This window comes from Crocuta crocuta, unplaced genomic scaffold, assembly GCF_008692635.1.
Source record: "Crocuta crocuta isolate KB4526 unplaced genomic scaffold, BGI_CrCroc_1.0 scaffold130, whole genome shotgun sequence".
Lineage (NCBI taxonomy): Eukaryota > Metazoa > Chordata > Mammalia > Carnivora > Hyaenidae > Crocuta > Crocuta crocuta.
In genome coordinates, this window is record NW_027527920.1 from 5,196,200 (window position 1) to 5,222,527 (window position 26,328).

General features: G+C 36.9%; 1 protein-coding gene across 3 annotated transcripts in view; it reads right to left on the reverse strand.

Annotated features, from left to right (window-relative positions):
* Positions 1 to 26,328, reverse strand: part of GLCE (glucuronic acid epimerase) — a 110,563-nt gene that overhangs the window by 20,928 nt on the left and 63,307 nt on the right. Inside the window, exon 1 of one of the 3 annotated variants that reach the window (XM_077746475.1) lies at positions 18,673 to 18,697. The exons of the other annotated variants lie outside the window; for them this stretch is intronic. The gene's annotated coding sequence lies outside the window, so the exon portion shown is untranslated. Of the gene's footprint in view, positions 1 to 18,672; positions 18,698 to 26,328 lie in introns of those variants that run through there. 3 annotated transcript variants of the gene reach the window in all.

The following is a 26,328-nucleotide window of genomic DNA, read 5'->3' on the forward strand; positions in this document are numbered from 1 at the left end:
CAGTTACGTGACTATTTGATGGCTCACTTGAAATCTGAACTCAAGTTTGTCTGTCTGACTCCAAATCCTGTGCTCTCACAGGTCATAAGGTATTTCTGAGCTATTTACTAGTTATATAAATTAATGAATATATACTAGAATATAAATTAATATCTAATTTATATTCTAATTTCAATCACCTGATTGTGAATTGAACTCGGCCATCAATAGATCTTATTCTAGACAGAGTTGAAATTTGATCTTCAATCAATTATTTGCATCGGTAAAATAAAATTTTAGGAAAAGTTATTCTAAAAATTTAATAGTATTTCTAAATGAAACTACCAGAATTTTGAATTTTCTTCAAATCTAACAGTATAATTACATGACATATTAATATCAGAATAGAAATGAGTCACAATTATGAATATTCATGTATGTATCATCCAATAAAGCTACCTGCTCTCCACATGGATTAGAATAATTAAGCCCATGAAAATAGGATCCCCATTTCCCCCACAAATCCAGCAACAGCTTACAAATGCATTACGATACCTCAACTTGGCTAATAATTACTATGATGTACTAGGATAACTTGTCCAAGCAAAACCTTTCTCTAGAGAAATCGGAACAGAGCTTAGTAACAGTTTCATCAGTCCATGTTAATTTGAGGCTCTGAGAATACCGTTCTGGTAATTTGAGGCTCTGAGAATAACGTTCTGGTGCCGTAAAAACCCCAAGGTGGCAGTATATAAGAAGCATAACTAGCATTAATATAAGAAGTTATAGAGTACAGAAAAGTAGAAATGTTAAGTTTTATTGGCCATCATGGCTGTGTGGTAGCCCAGAAAGAGGAGGAAAGGCAGAAAAAGGGCAAAAGAGCATCTCTCTCAGCAGAAAGTCTTACCCACTTATAAGAAGTAAGCCACAAATATTAAATTGGGAAGTGCCTTAATCAGACACACTGATGGCATATAACTAGTCACAGTGTTTACGGTTGTATATATTTTCAATCTAACCTACTGGCTTGTGTAACCTACATGGCAACCTAGTCTTCCCACAGTCTACAGCTTGTGCTAAGAATTACCACTAGTGATTACTGATGGGTAGGTCCGCCATGCCACCTCACCTATCTTCAAACCTTCATGGATCATCCTTAGGCTTAAAACACAAACAAACACCAAACTATATTTGAATGATAAAGGAAGTTTGCTGATTTTTGAGGGGGTAGGGAAAAGGCTACAGGGAAACATTTAAAGAGCATTTTACTATATGCCAGGTGCTATACATACCTCAGTTACTGAAATCAAACCCTAGGGAGGAGTTCTTGTTATCACCTGCATATAGCTGGAAAAACTCTACTGAAGACAAACTATTAGCAAGCACACAGTGGGATTTAAACCTAGATTTATCTGGCTTCAAAGTGTTCGGTTCTTCATATCACACCTCAAGAGCGTATTATCTGCCTCCAAATCACTATTTACTTTCTCACCAACTAGATGAAGAGTAGAATAATTTGCCCTTAGTTTGTGCAGACATCTTAAACTACTGGCACTATGCAGCAACTTCTGAAACTAAAAATTGTTTCTGAAAAGAGGTTCTAAATGTATTCAGCCTAATTCTCCCTAACACTGAAAGCAATAATATAAAGAACTAGGGCAGTAATGTTTTTTAAGGAGCAAAGAGCATCTTTTGTATCCAGAAAAGCTGAACAGTTATAGTGTAGCTAAAATGTTCTTTGAAGTACTGTATAATATTTAACTAAAAAAACTGCTGCTTCTGAGCAATGTGTCAAACTCAGCATATGTTATGTAAATAAATCAGATCAGAAAGAAGTCCCAGGCTTCTCCAGCTGTGTAACATTTCTCTCCTCATTAGGAAAGCAAGAGAAAGAAAACCTAATGATGTGTTTACTCTGCATGGTTCATGCATAGGGGGATTTTACAGTACAAATTGGTGGAACTAACCTAAGAAGTTCTATAGAATAGCTGCTGATAACTTTTTATCAAGTTTGATGCAATCCTGCAAAACAGGAATGACAGAAGGGGAAAAGTTCATCAAGTTGCTTGCTTTTAGCGAATTTAAACAATTACAAAGTATAAAGACAGAGTCTTGGCCATGCAGAAAGTATGTGGACGAAATCATGTGGACACTGACCCCAGGTGGTTTTTAAATGTGATTAATTATTGAGGTAATTGTCTACAGAAGTAGTAGAATGCAGTTATATAACAATTATATACATATAATTAGAGAGAGAGAGAACATGCAAGAAGGGGAGAAAGAAGGAAAGAGAGAGGAAGGTGGGGGAGAGAGTAAGGGGGAGAGAGGGAGGGAGAGAGAGAGGGAGGGAGAGGGGGGAGAGACAGGGAGGTAGAGGGGGAGAGAGGGGAGAGGGAGACAGAGAGGGTGAGGAGAGAGAGGGAGGGAGGGAGGGAGTGGGGGGCAGGGGAGAATATCCTAAGCAGGCTCCATGCATGGAGCCTCAATCCCATGACCCTGGGATCATGACCCTGGGATCAAGATCAACTCAACTTGTGAGATCAACTCAACTCAAGTTGATTAGATGCTCAACTAACTGAGCTGGCCACCCAGGTGCCCCCAGAATGCAGTTTTGAGCTACTTCACAAGTGATGCAGAATATTGTCCCTGTGGAAAAAATCATTGAGGGAATGTGCTAAAGGGATCATGTAAGAACAATCTGCCAGGATGTTGGGCTAGACTGTGAATTCTATTTACTAACTGAGTTAGTGTTTTTCTAATGTTTATAATAAAAAGAAACATCCAAAAGACTGGCCTTCTGATATTATATAATCTTTTGCAATTAAAAAGACCCTGTAAGATTAGCACCCATATTTTAGATTTCTCTGAATAAACAGTTTACAGAAGTGCAGGGCAGAAGACAGGGAAAGAGGGATCTTTATAAGAAGGGAAGGAGAGGGCCGCCTGGATGGCTCAATTGGTTAGGTGTCTGACTTCAGCTCAGGTCATGATCTCACGATTCATGGGTTCGAGCCCCACGTCCAGCTCTGTGCGGACAGCTGAGAGCCTGAATCCTGCTTCAGATTCTGTGTCTCCCTCTCTCTCTTCTCCTCTCCCACTCATTCTCTGTCTCTCTCTCTCTCAAAAAAAAAAAATTAAATTTTTTTTAAAAAGGGAAGGAGAGGAAGAGACTGACAGTTCTGAGTCCTTATTAATATTCACATTTAATTCTCACAACTACAAAAAGGGTATTATCGTCATTTTCCAGATAAGGAAACTGATATGGAGTCAACTGTTTGACTCACCTACTTACTGGCTCTGCGTCTGCTGTCGGTCATGTCATCCCTGTGGATCACTGTTTCCTCATCAGTGCAACAGGACTAGCACTGACACACCTCCCAGGTACCTCCTAGGGTGTCTTGAGGACGACACGAGCTAACGTACACATCTAAACGATGTGGAAACCTTAGTTCCATCTTCCTTCTTGCAGAGTGATTACTAATTTGTTCAAAGTCACAATTTGCCCAAAGTCTAATAAGAGATACACAGATGGAAGTGAAACCAGATTAAAGGACTGGTAATCAATTTGCCATTTTACTATATTTTCATTATATTTCATTTCATATTATTTATCTTTATACTACTACAGCATGCTACATTAAAAAGAATATGTCCCAAATATCAGAGTACCCTTCAAATTTTGAAAACAGTCAACTTTCTTCATCCCTTAATTTCTTTTTATTTTTAGGTTTTTAAATTTTTTATTGAGACAGAGAGAAACAGAGCATGAGTGGGGGAGAGGCAGAGAGAAAGAGGGAGACACAGAATCCGAAACAGGCTCCAGGCTCTGAGCGGTCAGCACAGAGCCCAATGTGGGGCTCAAACCCACAAACTGTGAGATCATGACTTGAGCTGAAGTCAGACACTTAACGGACTGAGCCACCCAGGTGCCCCTCATCCCCTAATTTCTAATAGAGGGCTCAGGGCCCTCCAATGAGGTATCTCCTATTTTATGTTATCTCCGACTAAGTAACCTATGAAGTAATCATCAAGAGAAAGCCACGTCACACAAGATAATGTCATAGTAACACAGAAATTTTAAAACTAAACAGGTTATGAACATGAATGTTTATAGCATTTATTCATAACATTCTAAAACTGGAAACCCAAATGTCTCTCAGCTGGTGACTGGATAAATAAACTGTTGTTCACCCATATAATGGAATACAACTCAGTAATAAATGAATACCTGATACCTGCAACAACATGAATGAATCTTTATTTTTTTAAAGTTTATTTATTTTGAAAGAAAGAGAAAGAGCAGGGGAGGGGCAGCGCAGAGAGAATCCCAAGCAGGCTCCAAACTGTCAGCACAGAGCTAGATATGGGGCTTGAACTCACAAACCATGAGATCATGAGCCGAAATCCAGAGTCAGATGCTTAACCAACTGAGTCATCCAGGTGTTCCATGGATGATTCTTTAAAAGCATCTTACTAAGTGAAAGAAGCCAGACACAAAAGGTTACTTAATACATGATTCCATTTATATGACATTCTGGAAAAAGACAAAATTACAGGGATAAAAATCAGATCAGTAGTGGTAAGAAGGGATTAAGGGGCACTAGGAACTTTGAGGGGAGGGGTAATGGAAATGTTCTAGATCTTTATTGTTCTGGTACAGTGTACGCTGTGGCTGTATACATCTGTCAAAACTCATCTAACTGTATACTTTAAAAGGAGTGCATTTCTGGGGCACCTGGGTGGCTTGGTCAGTTAAGCATCCAACTTCAGCTCAGGTCATGAGCAGTTTGTGGGTTCGAGCCCCACATCGGGCTCTGTGCTGACAGCTTGGAGCCTGGAGCCTGCTTCAGATTCTGCGTCTCCCTCTCTCTCTGCCCTTCCCCCACTCTCGGCTCTGTATCTCCTCTCTCTCAAAAATAAATCAACATTTTAAAAAAGCTTAAAAGGAGTATATTTTATTGCATGTAAATTATATCTCAATAAATTTTCATTTTATTTTTTTTATTTATTTATTTTATTTCTAGGAGAGAGAGAGAGACAGCGTGAGCAGGGGAGGGTCAGAGAGAGAGGGAGACGCAGAATCTGAAGCAGGCTCCAGGCTCCAAGCTGTCAGCACAGAGCCCGATGTGGGGCTCGAACCCACGAACCGCGAGATCATGACCTAAGCAAAAGTCGGACGCTTAACCGACTAAGCCACCCAGGCGCCCCAATAAATTTTCATTTTAAAACTTGTAATTTATAAAATAAGTCAAGAATAAATGCATTTCAAAGGGTGTCTGGGTGGCAGTTAAGTGTTTGACTCTTAATTTTAGCTCAGGTCGTGATCTCACAGTTCATGAGATTGAGCCTCACATCAGACTTTTTGCTCTGCTTGGGATATTCTCCCCCCCCACACACAGCTCCCCCATCATGCTGTCTCTTTCTCTCCCAAATAAACATTAAAAAAAAGATTTTTAAAAAAGAATAAATGCATTTCTTTTGAGTAATTAATGCTATGAATATACAGAAGTAACTTATAAAATAAAGCCATAAACAAAAGGAAAAACTGTATTGGGGGGGGAATGAGTTTTTGAGCCTGATACTCCTAAAATTTCAATAGTGGTAATCTGGACAATTTGGACCAGGTAATCTCAATTCTCTCATCTGTAAAGCTGAGATAATACCTTCTACTTTATAAAGTAGTTGTAAGATTAAATGAACACTTGATTTGGTTCCCCCCGCATAGCAGGCAAAGAAAAATGCCAATGGATGAAGTGATACCTCTTTTTTAAGAATAAGCTTCATCTATCTGTATAAAAGCTTCATCTATCTGTATCAGTTCATTTAATCAACATGTATTTGTTAAACATCTATTGTATGGTAAGTCACCATTTTCCCAATTAAGCAATGAGATAAATACATGTCTCTCCCCCTGAAAAGAACATCTCTAAGTTTGTTATTTTTATTATCTCATGAAAGTTGATAAGAACAGCAATCAAGAAACAAACAGAATGATATGTTAGCAAGGAAAGTACATTTTATCAGCAATAAATGTGAATTAAGTAAAATTTAAGCTAAGATTTCCCAAATGTACAATTTCCTAAGCAAATAGGAAGGTTACCAAATCGAATTAACTTTAGCACTGTAGGAACTTTCATTTAACTCCTACTTAAGATCTTACTGCATGCTGAGCAAAGGGTATGGATACTTTCTGGTGGTTTTAAAATCTGAGATGAATGTAAATTAGCAAAAAGAAATCCATTTACCTAAATACATAAAGTGGCTGAAGTAGAAATGAAATTTACCCAAAATAGTATTTCTTAATGCACAGAAATACATTTCTGTACATTTTCTAAGGGTTGAAGCTAACTTTTCACTGACATTTATATAAAGCCTCAGATCTTGGCACTGGTATCATTCATGACAGTGAAACCTGAATTATGAATATTTCACAAAGAAAATTATGTCTTCTAGAATATTTTTCCCCAAATCAAAATCCTTTTCTTCACATATGTATATGTTTATTATGCATATTTCATAGAAATGTACATATATTTTTCTTCTGACAACAAAGCCTACTGTATACTGCACACATTGTTTTATGTTTCTAAAATATTACTCCTTCAGAACAGAATTTAAAGTATTATCCAACATCTTATGAGCTTTAGGTTTCAAAGGGTGGCAAATACTGATTCAAGAATGAGAAATGAAGATGATACACAAACTTTCCCTTTGCTCTTCAGCCAATCATAAAGTAGCGATGGCCCCCCAACACCTCAATATAGGTCTTCTAGCGTCCCCTGTGATGCACATTTGTAATAAGGATAGAGGTCACTGTTAGTGCCAAACTCTGTCTCTAGGAAGCAGAGTGAATTTATGTAAGTATGTATGTATGTTCTGAGAGAGAAAGAGCAGGGTGGGAGCAGAGAGAGAGAGAGGAGAGAGAGAGAGAGGGGAGAGAGAGAGAGAGAGGAGAGAGAGAAGAGGAGAGAGAGAAAAGAGGAGAGAGAGAGANAGGAGGAGAAGGAGGGAGAGAGAGAGAGAGAGAGAGAGAGAGAGAGAGAGAGAGAGAGAATTTCCAAGCAGGCTCCACGCTGACATCACAGAGCCTGATGCAGGGCTCAAACCTATGAACTGTAAGATCATGAGCCGAGGTGAAATCAAGAAATTAAGAGTTGGATGCTTAAGAGACTCAGCCACCCAGGTGCCCCAGAGTCAGAGTGAATTTTAAAAGCTTAGTATTATACACTCAATTTGAAGACATAATATGGATTGATGTTTTCCACCCCCCTACTATTTACCGCCCAGGGTAGGGAAGGGAAAAGGTGTTCACGTTTGTTACTGACAACTACTTCCTGACTGAAAATTAAATTCTTCTGGCAGTTTCTTGGTACAAATTTACACAGTCTGAATGCAGAAATGAAACAAGGGGACTTTATAAGACAGAACAAGCAAGGTCAATGAAACTTTTATTTCTTATTCTCCACATTTGTCACATTTGTCACAAAAAGTAGCTAAGGAGGGTTTCAAGACTTCTGGGGGTCATATGGGGTCTTTTACATGCTTTTCATATACTCTAGACCTACACTCTTTGAGGTTACAGAGCACCCTGAAGAGAAAGAAGTCCAGCCTGGACATACTTTTCTATAAGAACTCCTTAAGAGGATTCATAAAATTCTAAGCCACTATTCTTCATACGGTCTCTCCAGGAAAATGAGAATTACCCTAAAATGTCCCAGTATGGATATTCTACAATCTTTAATAATGTCAAATATGTTATTTCTTCACGTTGTTAGAAAACTATTTCTCATTTGTATATTCTCTGCCTCATTCCTTAATGTCTACTGCAGCATATCCTCCATCAAAACAGGAGCGCTCTCAAGTCATCTATGATTTCAGACTAAAGCTTGTAACTCTCTAAGGATGAATTTCTTATATACCTTTGCTGTTGCACTTACATCAGAAAATAAAGTTAGGAAGGAAGGGAGGGAGGGAGGGAGGGAGGAAGAAAAAGACAGACAACTCCTTGAGGGGAAAAACCATGTGTGAACAGATTCTTCTCCCTGCCAAAGTGCCTAGGACGATACTGGTTTTGTTTTCTTTCCATGTAATAGCCTAATTATTCCTGAAATACATTTGGGTAAATTCCTATGACTATAATTCCCACCTCAAATTCTACTTTGCTATCTCCTCCTAAAATTCTGAGAGTTATTTATTTGTGTAAGGAGAAGTAACCAGTTTGGGAAGTGTAAAGGATCCCAAACTCTGCAACAATGACATGTAAAAGGCAACACGTTAATTTAAAAATGATTTTGAAATCTTTAAGACGACTGGCAGAATAAAAGTACAACTGAGCAATTTCTACTTTCACAAGTAAGCCCAAGAGGAAGGAAGGAAAATGGGCACATGAGTTTACACACGCACACAAACACACAGTTTTCATTCATGCACTCACACCAATCCCAAAGTACCAAGTAATGAATCAAAATCTTTACCTGGAAAAACATTTTGTAATATAGCACAATATTATGTTACCTCCTCTAAGGTGCTACTGCCTAGAAATATCATTGATTACTTTTAGCATCTTTTTTTAAAATGTGTATTTGAGAGAGAGAGAGAGAGAAAGAAAGAACAAGCTGGGGAGGGGCAGAGAGAGACAGAGAGAGACACAGAATGTGAAGCAAGTTCTGGGCTCTGAGCTTGTCAGCACAGAGCCAGATCCAGGGCTCTAAATCACGAGCGGTGAGATCATGACCTGAGCTGAAGTTGGACACTTAATTGGGCCATCCAGGTGCTCTGAAATATCACTGATTATTTAGAATATAATATTACACCTGGATCAGCTACTGACTGTTAATAAAGCATTAATGACTATTCAACCATACTCTCCTACCAGATTGATACTATTGGCTTGATATACCCACATACTAGACACATATGGGAAGCTGTCCTCTAGCTTGAATAATTAGAATTATGTTATTTTTATGCAAATAAAAGGGAACTATGATCACTCAGACAATAGCCTGTTTCATTCCATTCAAAAGTTTGTATGAAATACAGAAACACCAATATATCCTAAATAAGAAAAGCTCAGAAGGCATATATAAAGACATTGAAAAGGTCTTTCAAGAGCTAAAGAACAGAGAACACTAGTAACATAAATATGAAATGGGGGCACTTGCTCTGAGTTTCAAGAGCTCAACGAATACTCCACAGATTCACTTAATGCATGCATGATTTTTTAGGAATGACTGGAAAAGAAACGGTGGGTAGCAAAAACAAAACCCATCTGGTTGGAACCATTTAGATATTTTGTCTTCAAAATCTAAAGTATAATAAAATCTGTCTCTCCGTCCACTTATCCACACCCAAATAGAGCACTAGGAAAAAACTGATTTTTGTCAGAACTGCAAAGTGGATCTGAATTCTTGACCATTTGTTTCCTTTTTCAAAAATTTACTTTCACTGTCTTGTTTGAATTATCTATATATCAAGTATTCCGTCTGAAATACAAGCTTTTTTACTTTAGAAAGAAGCCCTGAGCCACAGAATGCAGTCTCTAGAAGCTAGAAATGCAAGTAATAGATACTTCCTAGAGCCTCAAGAGGAATGCAGTTCTGCCGATACCTTGATTTTAGTCCAGTGAAATCCACTTTGGACTTCTGATGTCCAGAACTATATGATAATTAATAAATTTGTGTTATTTTAAGCCACGAGTGGTAATTTGTTATAACAGAAATAGAAAACTAATACGCCTAGCAATTCAGAAGTCTCAATAAGTAATGATTTTTACAGGTTCCCTGGTTGTGGATAATTATATAGAATCTGCACCTTAATACTATTCTGATAATCAGGTTTGGTAGGCATAATCTTTTTGGTTAACAAGACAGCAAATCTCAAATCAAAGAAAACATTAAAACAAAAACAGCGATAAATCATGTCTCTCGTGGTAGACGATAGTTCAAACATGTATTACTGAGACTGCTGAAGTTTGCAACTATAATTGGGCTTTTGTCTACTTCTCCTTTCCGTTGTACTGCTTTTCCTTCACCTATTTTAAACTCCTGCCATTAGATGCCTACAGACCTAGGACTGTTATACTCTTTTGACGAACTGACTCCTTTTACATTATGAAATAATTTTCATATTTCTTGTTCTGAAATCTACATTATCCAATATTAATATAGGAACTCCAGCTTTCTTGGGATTACTGTCTACATGGTATATTTTTCCTATCTCTTTACTTTTAATCAGTATCTTTCTATTCAAAATGGCTTTCTTACAGACAGCATGTAATTGAGTCCATCTAATCAGGTAATCTCTTTTAACTCCATGGAGCATGTAGACCATTTAATGCGATCACCCATATGGATGGATTTAACTCTGTTTTGCTATTTCCCTATTTAGTCTCATCTTTTTTTCTGCATTTCTTGGTTAAGTTTATTTATTTAGAGACAGACAAAGACACTGCAAGTGGGGAAGGGGAAGAGAGAGAGAGGTAGAGGTAGAGAGAGAGAGAGACAGAGACAGAGACAGAGAGAGAATCCCAAGCAGGCTCTGCATGATTATGCAGAGCTCAATGTGGGGCTCAAACCCACGCAGGACCTTATCTGAGCTGAAACCAAGAGTTGGATGCCTAACTGACTGAGCCACCAGGCGCCCTCTATTTGTCTCATCTTTGTCCTCTTTTTTCTTTCTGTACTGCCATCTTTCAGTGAGTATTTATGATTTCATTTTAGCTCTTACCATTTTTAGCTCTACCTCTTTTTGTTTTTAACCTCTACTTATAAACACCATGATGTGTTGTTATTCTTGTTTTACACAATTAACTTTAAGAATTTATAAGGGGGAAAAGACTTTTATATCCACACACGTATCTACCATTTCCTATACTCTTCATTTCTTTTTGTGGATGCAAATTTCCATGTAATATCATTTTCTTTCCGCCTGAAGAACTACTCTTAACATTTCTTAAAGTAGAAGCCTGCTGGTGACAAATTCTCTCAGCTCTGTTTACCTAAAAAACTCTATTTTGCCTTCAATTTGGAAACATCCTTTTTGCCAGGTACAGAGTTCCAGGTTGAGTTTTTGTTTTTCTTCTTCCACTTCAACGATGTCATTTCTGCATGCACAGCTTCTGACAAGTCTGTAGTGGTTTTTATTTTATTTGTTCATCTGTTATTTAAGGTGGTATATTTTCCTCTGGCTGCTTTTAAGATTTCTTTCAAGATTTTTGTCACTGGTTTCAACAATTTAATTATTGTGCCTGGTCCTTCTGCTTAGAAATTTGTGAACTTCTATAATCTGTGTATTTATAGTTTTCATCAAACTTGGTAAATATTTGCCTACTATTTTTTGAAATATTTTTTTCTGTCTCCCCATCTCCTTCTAAAACTTGTTATATTTGTGTTAAATTGCTTAACGTTTTTCCACAGCTCACTGATGTGTTTTTTTCCAATTATTTTTTTCTGCTGGTATTTCATTTTAGATAGTTGCTATTGCTATGTTTTCAGGTTTTAACTAAACTTTTTCTCCTGCAATGTCTACTCTGTTAATCTCATCTGCTGTATTTTCCACCTCGGAAATTTTATTTTTCATCTCCGGAAGTTCTATTTGGGTCTCTCTTTTAAAAAACAACTCCCACTTCTCACACTGACATGTTTGTTTTCCTCTACTCCTTGAACATATGGAGTACAGTTATAATCACTGCCTGAATGTCCTTGTCTGCTAATTTCATCATACGCGTCCTCTTTCCTTCTTCCTATGGGTTGATTTCTGTTCTGGTTATGGGTCATATTTTCTGCTTTGCGTGTCTGGTAATTTTGTAATAGAATGCAAGACATTAAGAATTGTTGGGTAATGAATTTTTTTCAGATTTGTTATGGATACGTTTATCTTTCATGCTTCATCTTCACTATATGGGTGTTCTTTAAAAGCAGAAAATGGTATTTATAGAAAATACGAGTTCACAAATGAATTCATGCAATTTATTTTAGCCACAACAAACTTTTAAGCATATAATACAACATAAGCACAATGTTGTCGTACAGCAGATTTCTAGAATTTTTTCAACTTCCATCACTGAAACATTACACCCATTAAATAGCAATTCCCCATTTTCCCCGAGCTCCAGCCCCTGGCAATCACTACTCTACTTCCTGTTTTTATGAGTTTGACTACTTTTAGATACCTCATATAAGAGGAATCATGCAGTAATATGTCTTTCTGGGACTGGCTTCTATCACTTTGCATAATGTCCTCAGGTTCATTTATGTTGCTGCATGACAGAATTCCTCCTTAAAGGCCAAATAATATTCTATTGTACACACATATCATCATTCTCTTTATTCATTCATCTACTGATGGACAGACACCTGGGTTGCTTCCACCTCTTGGCACCTGTGAATAATACTTAAATGAACGCAGAAGTGCAAATCTCTCTTCAAAGTCCTGATTTCAATTACTTTAGATAAATACCCAGAAGTGGGACTGCTTAATCATATGGTATGGATTTTTCCGAATTCCTATGTTTTTGAGATTTGATCTGGGTGTAGTTTAATGGTTTGGAAACAGTTTGATAGTTTCAAGGTTTACTTTTTAAATTTTGTTACATGGGACCAGAGTACAATAGTCCCCCTTCATCTGTGGGAGATACTTTCTAAGACACCCAGTAGACGCCTGAAATTGCACTTAGTATTGAAACCTATATATGCTTTCTCCTAAACACATATACTTCTAGTAAACTTTAATCTATAAATTAGGCCCAGTAAAAAATTAACAATAATAAAATAGGACAATTGTGACTATATCCTGTAATAAAGGTTACAGGAATGTAGTCTCTCTAAGGTACGAAAATACCTTATCGTACTATACTCACACTTCTTGTGATGATGCTAGATGATAAAATGCCTATGTGATGAGACTAAGTGAGGTGACTGACACAGGCACTGTGATGTAGCATTAGGTTACTACTGACCTTCTGATGATAAATCAGAGAACCACCTGCTTTTGGACCACAAGTGACCACGGGTAACTGAAACCACAGAAAATAAAACCAAGGATAAGGAAGGGCTACTACTGTAGCTTCTGGTCTAGAGCAGTGTCCTTAAGACTTTACCCCATGCCTATGAGGAGGCCTCCCACTCTGGCTACTGTGGCCAGCTTACTCTGTGATCTCTGAGGGCTCTTCCTCCACCTCCCTCCAGTTGTTCTCTCCCTAGTGCTGAGCAGTTACTTTACATGTATACACAGATTGACAGCCAAAGACTTGAAGGCACACTCTCCAGGTCCCTGGAGTTCTCCATTTCTATAGTTCTTTCCTTTCCAGTATTTTGCCCTAAAATTTTAGCTTATCATCTCTAAACCCCAAACCCAATCCTGTGACTCCTGGGCTGTTTAGCGTCCCTCTATTGACACTGTGGCTTAGAAACACTGTGCAGGCTCACCCCCATTCATTTCCCTTCTGTCAGAGATCATTATCCTGGACTGACTTTTACCCAGTATGTGAAAAACCACAACTAAGAAAGAAGTGAAGTTGAGAAGTCAATTCTTACCATTAATAAGTTCCATTTGATTATTATGCCATTGTTTTGCTACAACTTAAAAAGCCTCACTTGTATTTGTAGCTGACTTCATGGAGGCATGTGTTAATTACTAAACTACCTCATAAAATGTTATTATTCTACAAAGTACATTCTATTTTTTTTTAATGTTTATCCATTTTTGAAAAGGGGGGGAGAACAAGAGGAGAGGGGCAGAGAGAGGCAGGCACACAGAATCCAAAGCAGATTCTAGGCTCCAAGCTATCAGCACAGAGTCCAACGTGGGGCTGGAACCCACAAACCCTGAGATCATAACCTGAGCCGAAGTCTGATACTTAACCGACTGAGCCATTGACGTGCTCCTACAAACTACGTTCAAACTCAAGCATGACTGAGAAGGATAATCTTCCATGGAAATGCAAATTTTTTTTATCTCTTCTTACCTTATAAACTGAACATGTACATTTCTGGCTAACTCTCCAAGTGCTATTTCATTTTTTAAATTAAAAATTTTATTTTTTTAATTTTTTATTTATTTATTTTTTCAGGTTTTATTTATTTGTGAGAGAGAAAGAGAGACAGCATGAGCAGGGGAGGGTCAGAGAGAGAGGGAGGCACAGAATCTGAAACAGGCTCCAGGCTCTGAGCTGGCTGTCAGCACAGAGCCCGATGCGGGGCTCGAACCCACGAACTGTGAGATCATGACCTGAGCCAAAGTCAGACGCTTAACCGAATGAGCCACCCAGGTGCCCCAATTAAAAATATTAAATAAAGCTTTTATCACAGTGTAATATACTAGTGTATTGCTTAATTTTCATGAAGTTAATGCACCTCTGTAACCAATACCCAGATCAAGAAATATAGTACAAGAACACAAGTCTGGTTTAACATTCAGAATTCAAATTAGAAGAAAAAAAGAGGAAAATCATACCATGTCAATAGCTTTTATCAAATAAAAGCATTTGATAAAATTTATCTAGTCATGATTTTATTAAATGCTTATAGCAAACTATCGGAATAGAACTTCCTTAACCAGCTACACAGAAGATCCCCTATTATTTCCCTGTCACATCTTTCCCCCAAAGTAATAATTCTCCTGACTTCTAACACAATAAATCAGTTTTGCTTGTTTTTAAACTTTATATATCTGGAATCACAATGTGTAGTCTTTTGTGACTGGCTTTTTCTCCCGAACATTATGTTCCTGAGGCCCATCCGTGTGCCTGGTACTACAATAGCTCACTTATTCTCACTGCTGTATGGTATTCCATTTGGTTATCCAGTATGCTGGTTCTGAATATTTGGATGGATTCCAGTCTGGGGCTGTATGGATACTGTTCTGTGAACACTCTTACATGTGTGTTTCGGAGAACATATGTTATAATTTCTGTTGGATATATACCTAAGAGTAAAATTGTAAGGTCATGTGGTACAAGTATGATTAAGTTCAGCTTTAGTGAGAGAAAAAAAAAAAAAAGTATTAACCAGAGTGGTTAAAGCAATGTATCGTCCTACCAGCTGTGGAAAATGAGTTGCAAATCCAATACATCCTCATCACATTTGAGAGCATCAGTCCTTGAATTCTAGCCATCCTGTAGGATTGGCAGCGGTGTCACATCACAAGTTTAATCTGTACACTGCAAATGACTAATGAGATTGAGGATCTTTTAATATGTCTGTCTGCTTTCTGAAGACTTTCTGCTGTGAACTGACCATGTAAGTGTTTTGCCCATTTTTCTAATAGGTTATCTGTCTTCCTACTGCGGTATAGGAGTTTTTAATATATTCTGGCTGAGTATTCTGCAATATTGCATTTTTTTCCAAGGGCAAATACCTTTTTCCCACTCTGTGGTCTGCCTTTTCACTCTTAACTGTATTTTAGTGAACAGAATTACTTTTTTTTTTTTTTAAAGTAGGCTTCACACGTAGCAGAGAGCCCACTGTGGGGCTTGAACTCATGATCCTAAGGATCAAGATGAGAGCTGAAATAAAGTTGGGACAGATAACCAACCACCCAGGTGCCTCAGTGAATAGAATTTCTTAATTTTAATGTATACTCCATGCAAAGAAAAGAAAAGAAAAGAAAAGAAAAGAAAAGAAAAGAAAGAAAAGAAAAGAAAAGAAAAGAAAAGAAAAGAAAAGAAAAGAAAAGAAAAGAAAAGAAAAGAAAAGAAAAGAAAAGAAAAAGCTGGGGGAGTAATACTTACATGAGACAAAACAGACTTTCAAACAAACACTGTAACAAAAGCCAAATAAAGGCATTACATAATGATAAACATACAATCTTCCCAGACGGAATCGCGAAGAAACAGAAAATCTGAGATTACTGGTTATGAAATTGAAATAAACAAAAGTCCAGGACCAGGTGGCCTCACAGGTGAATTATACCAAACATTTAAAGAATAAATGCCTCTCTTTTTCAAACTATTCTTTAAAAAATGAAAGAGAAAGAAATGCTACCAAATTCATTCTATGAGGCCAGCATTACCCTGGCACCAAAACCAAAAATACCACATCAAAAAAGAAAAGAAAAGAAAAGAAAAGAAAAGAAAAGAAAAGAAAAGAAAAGAAAAGAAAATTATAGGTCAATATTCCTGATAAACAGAGATGCAAAAATCCTCAACAAGGTATTAGCAAACCAAACGCAACAATACACTAAAAAGCTCATTCACCACCATCAAGTGGGATTTATTCCAGAGTTGCAAGATGGTTCAGTACCTACAAATCAATCAATGCGATACACCATGTTAACAAATGAAGGATAAAAACCATATAATCATCTCAATAGATGCAAAACACCCATCTGACAAAATTCAGCACCCATTCATGACAAAAATTTTCAACAAAGTAGGTATAAAGGGAACATAACTCAACGTAATAAAGGCTATATATGACAAACCTACAGCTAATACTATACTCAATGTAAGAAAGCTGAAAGCTTTTCCTTAAAGATCAAAACCAAGACAAGGATGCCTATTCTTGCCACTTTTATTCAACCTAATAATGGAAGTCCTAGCCACAGCAATCAGACAAGTAAAAGATATAAAAGGCATCCACCAAATTGGTAAAGAAGTAAAACTTTCACTACCTGCAAATGACATGATACTGTATATAGAAAACCCTAAAGACTCCACCAAAAAAATAAAAAGCTAATACGTAAATTCAGAAAAGTTGCATGATACAAAATATACAGAAACACATTGTGTTCTAGACATTAATAACAAATCATCAGAACAATCCTATTTATACTTGCATCAGAAAGATACAATACCTAGCAATAAATTTAACCAAGGAGGAGGAAGGCCTACACTCTGAAAACTATAAGACACTGATGAAAGACATTAAAAATGACACAAATAGGGGCGCCTGGATGGCTCAGTTGGTCAAGCATCCAACTTCGGCTCAGGTCATAATCTTGTGGTTTGTGAGTTCCAGCCCCTCATAAGGCTCTGTGCTGACAGCTCGGAGCCTGGAACATGCTTCAGATTCTGTGTTCCATCTCTCTCTCTGCTCCTCTCCTGCTCACGCTCTGTCTCTCTCTCTCTCAAAATAAATCAACATTTTAAAAAACTTTAAAAATGATGCAAACAAATGGAAAGATAAACCATGTTCATGGATTGGAAGAATTAGTATTGTTAAAATGTCCATACTACTCAAAGCAATCTACAAATTCAATGCAATTCCTATCCAAATTCCAATAGAATTTTTCACAGAACTATAACAAATAATCCTAAATATTGTTATGGAACCACAAAAAACAAAAAACCCAAACAGCAAAGCAATCTTGAGAAACAAAAAAGCTGGAGGTCTCACACCCACATTTCAAACTATACTATAAAACTATAGTAATCAAAACAGTACAATACTGGCACAAAAACAGACACATAAATCAATGGGACAGAACTGAGAGCCCAGAAACAAACTCATGCTTACGTGGTCAATTAATCTTCAACAAAGGAGGCAAGAATATACAATGGGGAAAAGACAATCTTTTCAATAAATGGTGTTGGGAAAACTGGACAGGTACAAGCAAAAGAACGAAACTGGACCACTTTCTTACATCATATACAGCAATAAACTCAAATGGATTAAAGACCTAAATGTAGACCCAAAACCATAAAACTCCTAAAAGAAAATACTGACAATAAACTCCTGAACATCAGTCTTACTAATATTTTTTTGCATCTGTTCTTCAAGCTAGGGCAACAAAAGCAAAAATAAACTGGGGCTACCACAAACTAAAAAGCTTTTGCAGAGTTATGGAAAGCATCGACAAACCGTAAAGGCAACCTACTGAATGGAAGAAGATATTTGCAAAGTATTCTAATAAGGGGTTAAATCCAAAATATATAAAGAATCCATATGAAAAAAGCGAACAATCTGATTAAAAACCGGGCAAAGGACCTGAATAGACCTATTTCCAAAGAAGACATACAGACGGCCCACAGACATATAAAAAAATGCTAATCACCAGGAAAATGCAAATCAAAACCACAATAAAATATCACTTCACAGGTGTCTGAATGGCTAATTAAAAAAATAAACAAACAAAAACAAAATCAGAAACAAAAACAAGAGTAACAAGTGTCCATGAGGATGTAGAGAAAAGAGGCCCTCATTCCCTGCTGGTGGAAATGTGAACTGGTGTAGTCAGTTTGGAAAACAGTATGGAGGTTTCTCAAAAATTTAAAAGTCAAAATACTGTAAGATCCAGCAATTCCACTGCTGGGTATTTCCCACCCAAAATGAAAATAAAAATTCAAAAAGACACATGCAGTACTATGTTCACTGCAGCATTATTTATAATAGCCAAGATATGGAAGCAACCTAAATGTCCACTGATACATGAAGGAATAAAAAAGATGTGGTATACACATAAAGTGGAGTATTATTCAGCCATAAACAAAGAATTAAATCTTTTCACTGTGACAACATGGATAGACCTAGAAAATATCATATGAAGTGAAATGTGTCAAAGACAAATATTATTTCACTTATATGTACAATCTAAAAAATTAAATGAGCAAAGATAACAAAACAAAATCAGACTTATAGATACAGAAAACAAATGGGTGGTTGCCAGAGGGGAGAGAGGAGGGGGGGAGGGCAAAATAGGTGAAGAGGATTAAGAGGTACCAACTTCCAATTATAAAATACATCAGTCAAGGGGCACCTGGGTCCTTCAGTCAGTTGAGCATCCAACTTCGGCTCAGGTCATGATCTCATGGTTCATGGGTTTGAGCCCTGCATCGGGCTCTGTGCTGACTGCCAGCTCAGAGCCTGGAGCCTGTTTCAGAGTCTGTGTCTCCCTCTCTCTCTGACCCTCCCCTGCTCACGCTGTCTCTCTCTCTCTCCTAGAAATAAATAAAAAAATATTAAAAAAAAAAAAAGAAATAAAACATTTAAAAAAATTTTTTTTAAGTAGTGATTGTGTTGATTCTCTCCCTTCTGTATTTTTGTTTTCTACTTTATTAATTTTGGCTCTAACTTTTATTGTCTGCATTCTGCATTCTTCATAGAAGATTGCTTCTTACAAGACTTATGTTTGGCCCAAAGTCTTTGTGGAAAGGGGGGAAGAGGTTAGGAGGCTGGGGAAGGGGAAGGGAGGAAAGGAAAGAAGAAAAGAAAGAATTATCCCATTTTCTTAAATGTCCTAGAAAAAATAAGCTGCTGGCTGCCCTGATTAAGGTATCCACTGGCTGTGTTTTCAGAAATTTCCTAGGACATACCTAGTCTAGTATCAGCTCTAGAACGAGCATTTAATATTCAGGACTAGTGAGATGTGTTGTTCCAGAGCTTCACTAACACTTCACTAATGCTGATATTTTCTCTCCAAGATACATTTAGATATAAATAGGGGACCCTTAATGATTAATTGGATACCCTTATTGTCGAACATACAAATTAGGCTAGTCGGGATAACCAAGGCCTGGGGGAAGTAACAAATATTCTCAATACTTTTAATGAATTTAGCAAAACAAATTTATTTCTTGGTCACACATGGTCTACCAACTCAAATTACATTTAAACAATCAATCATCATTGATTTAAGTAAGGAATAATTTTATATGAGAGGTGTGTGTATTTTTTTTCCTATTGACATGCATTCAAGAATATACTCATTAGTTGGCACGCTTACTCTGGCTGAAGACAGGAAATCTATATTTAAAGTCCTGATTTACAGACTAGGAAGACACATGAACATGAAGGCCTTATAAAGTTTCCATGCAGCCATGTTTGTATTTTTACTAAGGAGTTGGGATTCCTTGAAGTATAAACTTTCCTGCTTGGCAATTTAGCCTTACTTTGAAGACCATTATTTCTATACTGTTGTGCAATAAAAACTATGGATAAAGAAAAAATGCTACATTTAAAGGGACTGATTGGCTATATTATTGCCTCAGATTTTCCTATCTTCTGCATTATACATTTGGAGACAGACAGGATTTATACAGACCAGATTTATGAGATCTTTATAAAAATATTCTGTTCAATGTCTATTTATCTTAATACAGTATTCAAAATTCTATCTAGTTTGACAGTTCCAACAATAGCAGTGTTTGGCATTTTGCCAAAATCAAGTTTATTACTCACAAAACAGTTCTAAAATGTTAATAGTTTGGAAGGAAAGTGTTACTTGTGTCAAAGACCTAATTCTTATCCAACTTATCTAAAGATAAGAAGTTTAGCAACAGAAAATGTCATGATCACAAGATAGTCTAATCACTATAACAAAAAACTGAAATGGGGGTGTGTGAGGTTTGATGAATTTAAAGCCTGAAGTCCAACAAAATTCTGAAACTTCACATATATAACACTGGGAAGCTGTCTAGCATAGTAATTAAGTATGTATGCTTCTAATTGTTCCTTCTGGGTTTGAATCCTGGCCTGTCACTTATTAACTCTGTATTTTAATAAAGTTATTTAACTATTTAACATATCAGTTTCCTCATACACCATACGGGCTTAAAGAGTAACTACTTCAGGGGCGCCTGGGTGGTTCTGTTGGTTAAGCAACCAACTATCGATTTCAGCTCAGGTCATGATCTCCTGATTCGTGAGATCGTGAGATCAAGTCTTGCTGCATAGGGCTCAGCACTGACAGCATGGAGCCTGCTTGGACTCTCTCTCTCTCTCCTCTCTCTGCCCCTTCTCCCACTCTCACATGCTGTCTCAACATAGATGAAAGAAAGAAAGAAAGAAAGAAAAGAAAGAAAGAAAGAAAGAAAGAAAGAAAGAAAGAGAGAGAGAAAGGAAGGAAAGAAAGAAAGAAAGAAAGAGAGAGAGAGAAAGGAAGGAAAGAAAGAAAGAGAGAGAGAGAGAGAGAAAGAAAGAAAGAAAGAAAGAAAGAAAGAAAGAAAGAAAGAAAGAAAGAGAGAGAGAGAAAGGAAGGAAAGAAAGAAAGAGAGAGAGAGAGAGAGAAAGAAAGAAAGAAAGAAAGAAAGAAAGAAAGAAAGAAACTACTTCATAGAGTAGGATTAATGAGTTAATGCATGTAAAGGGTTGTGATCAATGCCAGGCACGAAGGAAGTACTCAATAAATGTTAGTAAATTCACCATAATCCACCGCTTTAAAAAAAGTGAAAGAATTTTTAATAATTAAAAAAGTCAAAGTTCAAAATTTTAAACTTCACAGGAAGTTGTTCATATAGTTTCAACCTAATGTCTACCAAAGTTTCAAAACCTTTATCATTCCACAAAACATTATTATTCCTTATACATGATTATCCAAACAAGTGTTTACTGAACACCTACTAAGCACTTGGACATAAAGACATTAAAACTACTATTTAAAGCCTTATAACCATTTTAACAACCAAATTATTTAGAATATCAGACCATATGTAGATGCTGGACTCTGTGGTAAAGAACACACATCTTGAATAAGAAGACAGGGAATTCCATGAGAGCTAATGCAAAGACGCCTAGTGTACTTCAGGCGTTCCCAGTACTAAGGGCTTACTCCACATTATGCTAAGCATAGAGAGGTCCAAATAATCTAACCCTTCCCTACCTCCTTCCTGCAAAAATGGAAGAAAAAAAAAAAGCTTAAAATATATTTGGCTAATTTTATAGTCTTTTATTTCTAGTGGCAAGAAGCCTATTTTTTTTAACGTGTACTGTATTACTGTAAGTATATAGAGTATTATAAGCACTTAAATTCACCAGCATAGTTGTGCTGGGCTGCTCATTCTGAAAACAAAAACAAAACAAAAATCCCTATTTATTGGTTGGAACCAGAAAAGAAAAGTAGACCAACTATACCATTTATATTAGCTTTAGTACAGACAAAATTTCTGGCCTAAGAATCACAGATGTGGGCTTAATCTTAGAAACCACAGTCTAGGGGCACCTGGGTGGCTCAGTCGGTTAAGCATCCAACTCCGGCTCAGATCACGATCTCACGGTTCGTGAGTTCAAGCCCCGCATCAGGTTCTGGGCTGACAGCTCAGAGCCTGGAGCCTGCTTCAGATTCTGAGTCTCCCTCCCTCCCGGCCCCTCCCAGGCTCACCCTCACTCTCTGTCTCTCTCTCTCTCAAAAACTAAGTAAACATTAAAAAAAATTTTTTTAATTTTAAAGAAGAACCCACAGTCTAATTACTGTACAGACAAAAGAATTTAAGATCTGGAGAAGTTTAATGCTCTGTCCAAAGTCACAATTAGTATCAACTATACCAACTTTAGAACTCAACTGTGCTGATTTCTAAGAGTGTACCTTCCTTTTCAACCTCCGCCTGTATTAATCTTCATGTAACACCGAAACAAAGAAGTAAATAATAAGTAAACAAACAGACTCAGGTAATGCTTTTACATCATCCTACTCAATATTATAATATACTCTGCCCTAAAATATTAACAAAAGAAATAAGGAATTCTGGACTTTCTCCTTACCAAATGTCAAATGTCAACTATATATTTAGCACTCTTAACAAAAGGTCTGTAGTTTGATTATATACACTAAAACAAGTTCCCGTACAATTTTATCATATTTGAAATATTTTCTATACTTACTGATTTGAGAATTTTAATATGCTAGAAATAAATACTACATAATGACTGGCCTATAGATGGATTTACATTAAATGTACAATAAGATCACTAATACAATGAAAATGTTAAGAAAAACTTCCAACTGACAACAATTCTACATATAGTCGTTAATTTTGACAGTGTAACACCACTACAGGGTAAAATACCATTAAGATAAAGACAGCTTAATCACTGCACAAATGGAATTTATTGATCTGCTATAAAATGAAAATACTGACCAGTCTAAAGCATTATTTGCAAGCTATACAACAGTTTGTTTTTGTAAAGTTTTGAAAAGAATTTTTTTTTTACTACTAAGCAATTCATACATGTATTATTTCTGATTCATGCATGATTTTTATCTTCAAGAAGGTTATCTGTAACATCACTGGAATCCTTTTTGAGACATAAACTGGAGACTGAATCATATCTTTAGCACTAATATGTATTCTGCTGGCAGTTCCCTCATATAACATGTATAAAATATGTCTTCCAAAAGTGAAGTCCCTTAATTAAGTTTGAAGAAAACACTACCAAGGCTGAGGTAAGCCCAGTCTTACCTAAGTATTAGTTTCTCTCCCAGAGACTTAAATGTTTAGAGAGATTTTCTAGAAATTTTCATTATTTTCCTCTTTTTAGGAGAGGCAATATAATGGATAAGCATAGACTTTCAGCTCAAAAACCAAGGTTCAAAATCTGACTCTGCCACTATAGCTATGTTACCCTGGATACATTTTCTTTATTTGTTAAAATGTGGGTAATCATACATACCATGTAGGCTAACTGTGAGGACTAAGTTAAATAACATGTAAATTAAAGCACCTGATTTGGAGTCAACTAAAAAACAGCTGCTCAGAAGAAGTCAAACTACAGGGGTGCCTGGGTGGCTTAGTTGGTTAAGCTACTGACTTGATTTCAGCTTCAGGTCATGATCTCACAGTTTGTGAGTTCTGTGCTGACATCACAGAGCCTGCCTGGGATTCTTTCTCTCCCTCTCTCTCTCTGCCCCTCCCCTTTCTGCGCCCACTCTCTCTCTCTTAAAATAAATAAACATTAAAAAAAAGAAGTTGTTGGAGGCACCTCGGTTCCTACTCGGTGGCTCAGTAGGATAAGCGTCTGACTTCAGCTCAGACCGACTTCAGCGTCTGACTTCATAATCTCACGGTTTGTAGGTTTAAGTCCCATATCGAGATCTGCGCTGACAGCTCTGAGCCTAGAGCCTCCTTCAGATTCTGTGTGTCTCTCTCTCTGCTCCTTCTCTGCTTGTGTTCTGTCTCTCTTTCTCAAAAATAAATAAGCATTAAAATTTTTTTTTAAAAAGTGAAGATCCACACTTCCTCAATTCCCCAAATTCAGAAATGGTGATTTCTCTCTCTCTCTTTTTTTACTTATCTTGAAAGAGAAAGTGAGAGTAAGGGGAAGACAGAGAGACAGGAAGAGAATCCTAAGCTTGAACCCACAAACTGCAAGATCATGAACTGCGGCAAAGTCAAAGGCTCAACCAACTGAATCACCCAGGCTCCTGAAATGGTGATGGATGCTAAAACTGATAGTGTCAACTGTCATACATGCACAGCTGCTTGTGGCTGCCAGTTCCTGGGCTCTAAAGCATACTCAACTGAAGTCACAAAGTTCACCTTCCTAATCTGTAAAGAGGAAGAAGCTACTATCAAAATATTAGAAAACAACCTCCCCTTCTTCCTCTTTTTTCCCTGCTGTTCCATGGAAACTGGAAGATGGAAATAAAATATATTTATAACATAAACACATAGCACTTTTTCCTGTCTTTCACAAGGCTACTTTTTCTTATCCAGAACTTATTTACAAAGTCTGAAAAGGCAGGTCAATGTAAGTTATATTCAGTGACGAGAGCAACCACTATAGAAAGGTTTGCATTTTCAAATTTAAAAGTTGCTGGCTTATGGGCACCTGAGTGGCTCAGTGGTTTGAGCCTCCAACACGAAGCCTATTTGGGATGCTCTCTCTCCCTCTCTCTCTGCCCCTCCCCTGCTCATGTGTGCTCATGCATGCTCTCTCAAATTAATTTTAAAAATTGCTGGTTTAAATTTAGACTGTCATGATCATACTAACCACCACCACCCTGGGTTCAGCCACTAGAATTATTAATAATGTAATCACACTATCAAACAATATTTAAAGAGACAGGCTCATTCTAGTGATGCTGGGTGGTTCAGTCAGTTGAGTATCCAACTCTTGATTTTGGCTCAGGTCATGATCTCACAGTTGGTGGGATCGAGTCTCACACGGGGCTCCATACTGACAGCTTGGGAGTCTCTCTCTGCCCCTCTCTGGGTTGTGCTCTTTTTCTCTCTCAAAATATACTTTTTAAAAGGCTCATTCTAAAGCAGACAAAAAAAGTCATCTTCCCATTTGTGATGAGTCCTAATAATAACATTATTTTCATAATTTGAACATGTAAATAAAATACTGGTTAAAATGGCCTTCTCCTGCTGAAACTGGGGATAACTCATAAAATCCATATCAAAAGAATCCTCATAATTAACCAAGTGATTGACAGCAATATTATCGTTTAAGGCTTATACAGTATTTTCCCCACTTAAGCATACATTTTATGTATTCTTAAAAGGACTTTATACAGCAAACAGAAAAATCTATTTAAATAACCTGGCATCCCTGCATATTAGTCTAATAGATTAAATATAGGCCTTTGCAAAACAGAAACAGTAAATATAAAGCTCCAATAGGGTAAAAATCACTCACTAAAACTTTATATTTTTTACTTCATTCTATTAGAAGCTAAATTTAAACTAAGAAACTCATTTACTGAATTACAGCTTTTTTCAGCAGTAGTCTTTGAAATGCAAGAACGTAGGTGACGAGTATTCCACACATTTTTATTCATTCAGCTCAATGAAGCCACAAGTTATTTTTAAGCTGTCAATTTAAATGTTTATGTAAATTGGGGCAAATTTAAAAACATTCATTCCTAATCTCTTTCACCTAGTATTAAATGATTAGTCATAAGAACATAACAAAGGGGTTATGACAGACATCCCAAGGAAGTATCAGGTTTGTTTGTTCATTTGATAGTCAAAGGGGAAAAAATCTGGCCAAAGACCTAAGATTTCTTTTCCTACAGTGACATTTGTCAATCCAAAGCCAACCTTTAGCACTCGCAGAATTTATTACGTTGTACCCTGTCTTGCATGTCTATATAGTCACAGACGTAATCTATGAGATTCTTATAAAACAATCCAGCTTTAGACAACAGTGAAATTATCATTCAAATACTCAGCTACACAAAAATTTACATTTGTTCCACAGTAAAAAGTTCAGAAAGCCAAAACTCATAATGGAAATGTGTATTTATTATAAAAATAGAAAACTATGTTGCAAAAGACTATCCACCTGGTTGATCATAAAAGGAGAAAATCAAGAGAAACACATGGGACCAGCTACCCATTCACAAACATGGGCGGCATATTAACATTATTAGTCATTTGGGAAACGCAAATTAAAACCGCTACGCAGATATTAGAACAGACACAAGACAAAAATGGACTGACAATACAACGTGCTGATAAGGTTGCAATCGGAGCAGCAGGAACTCACATCCTCTGCTGGTGGGAATGCAAAACTGGATAGCTGCTTGGAAAGAACCTGGTCAGTTTCTAAGGAAGTTGAATATACAGTTACAATAAAGTCCATAATCCCACTTCTAGGTATTTACCAAGTGAAAAGAAAAACAAAAACCACTCTCATGTAAATGTAGCTTTATTTGCAATGGCCCAAAACTGGAGACAACCGAGAGGTCCCT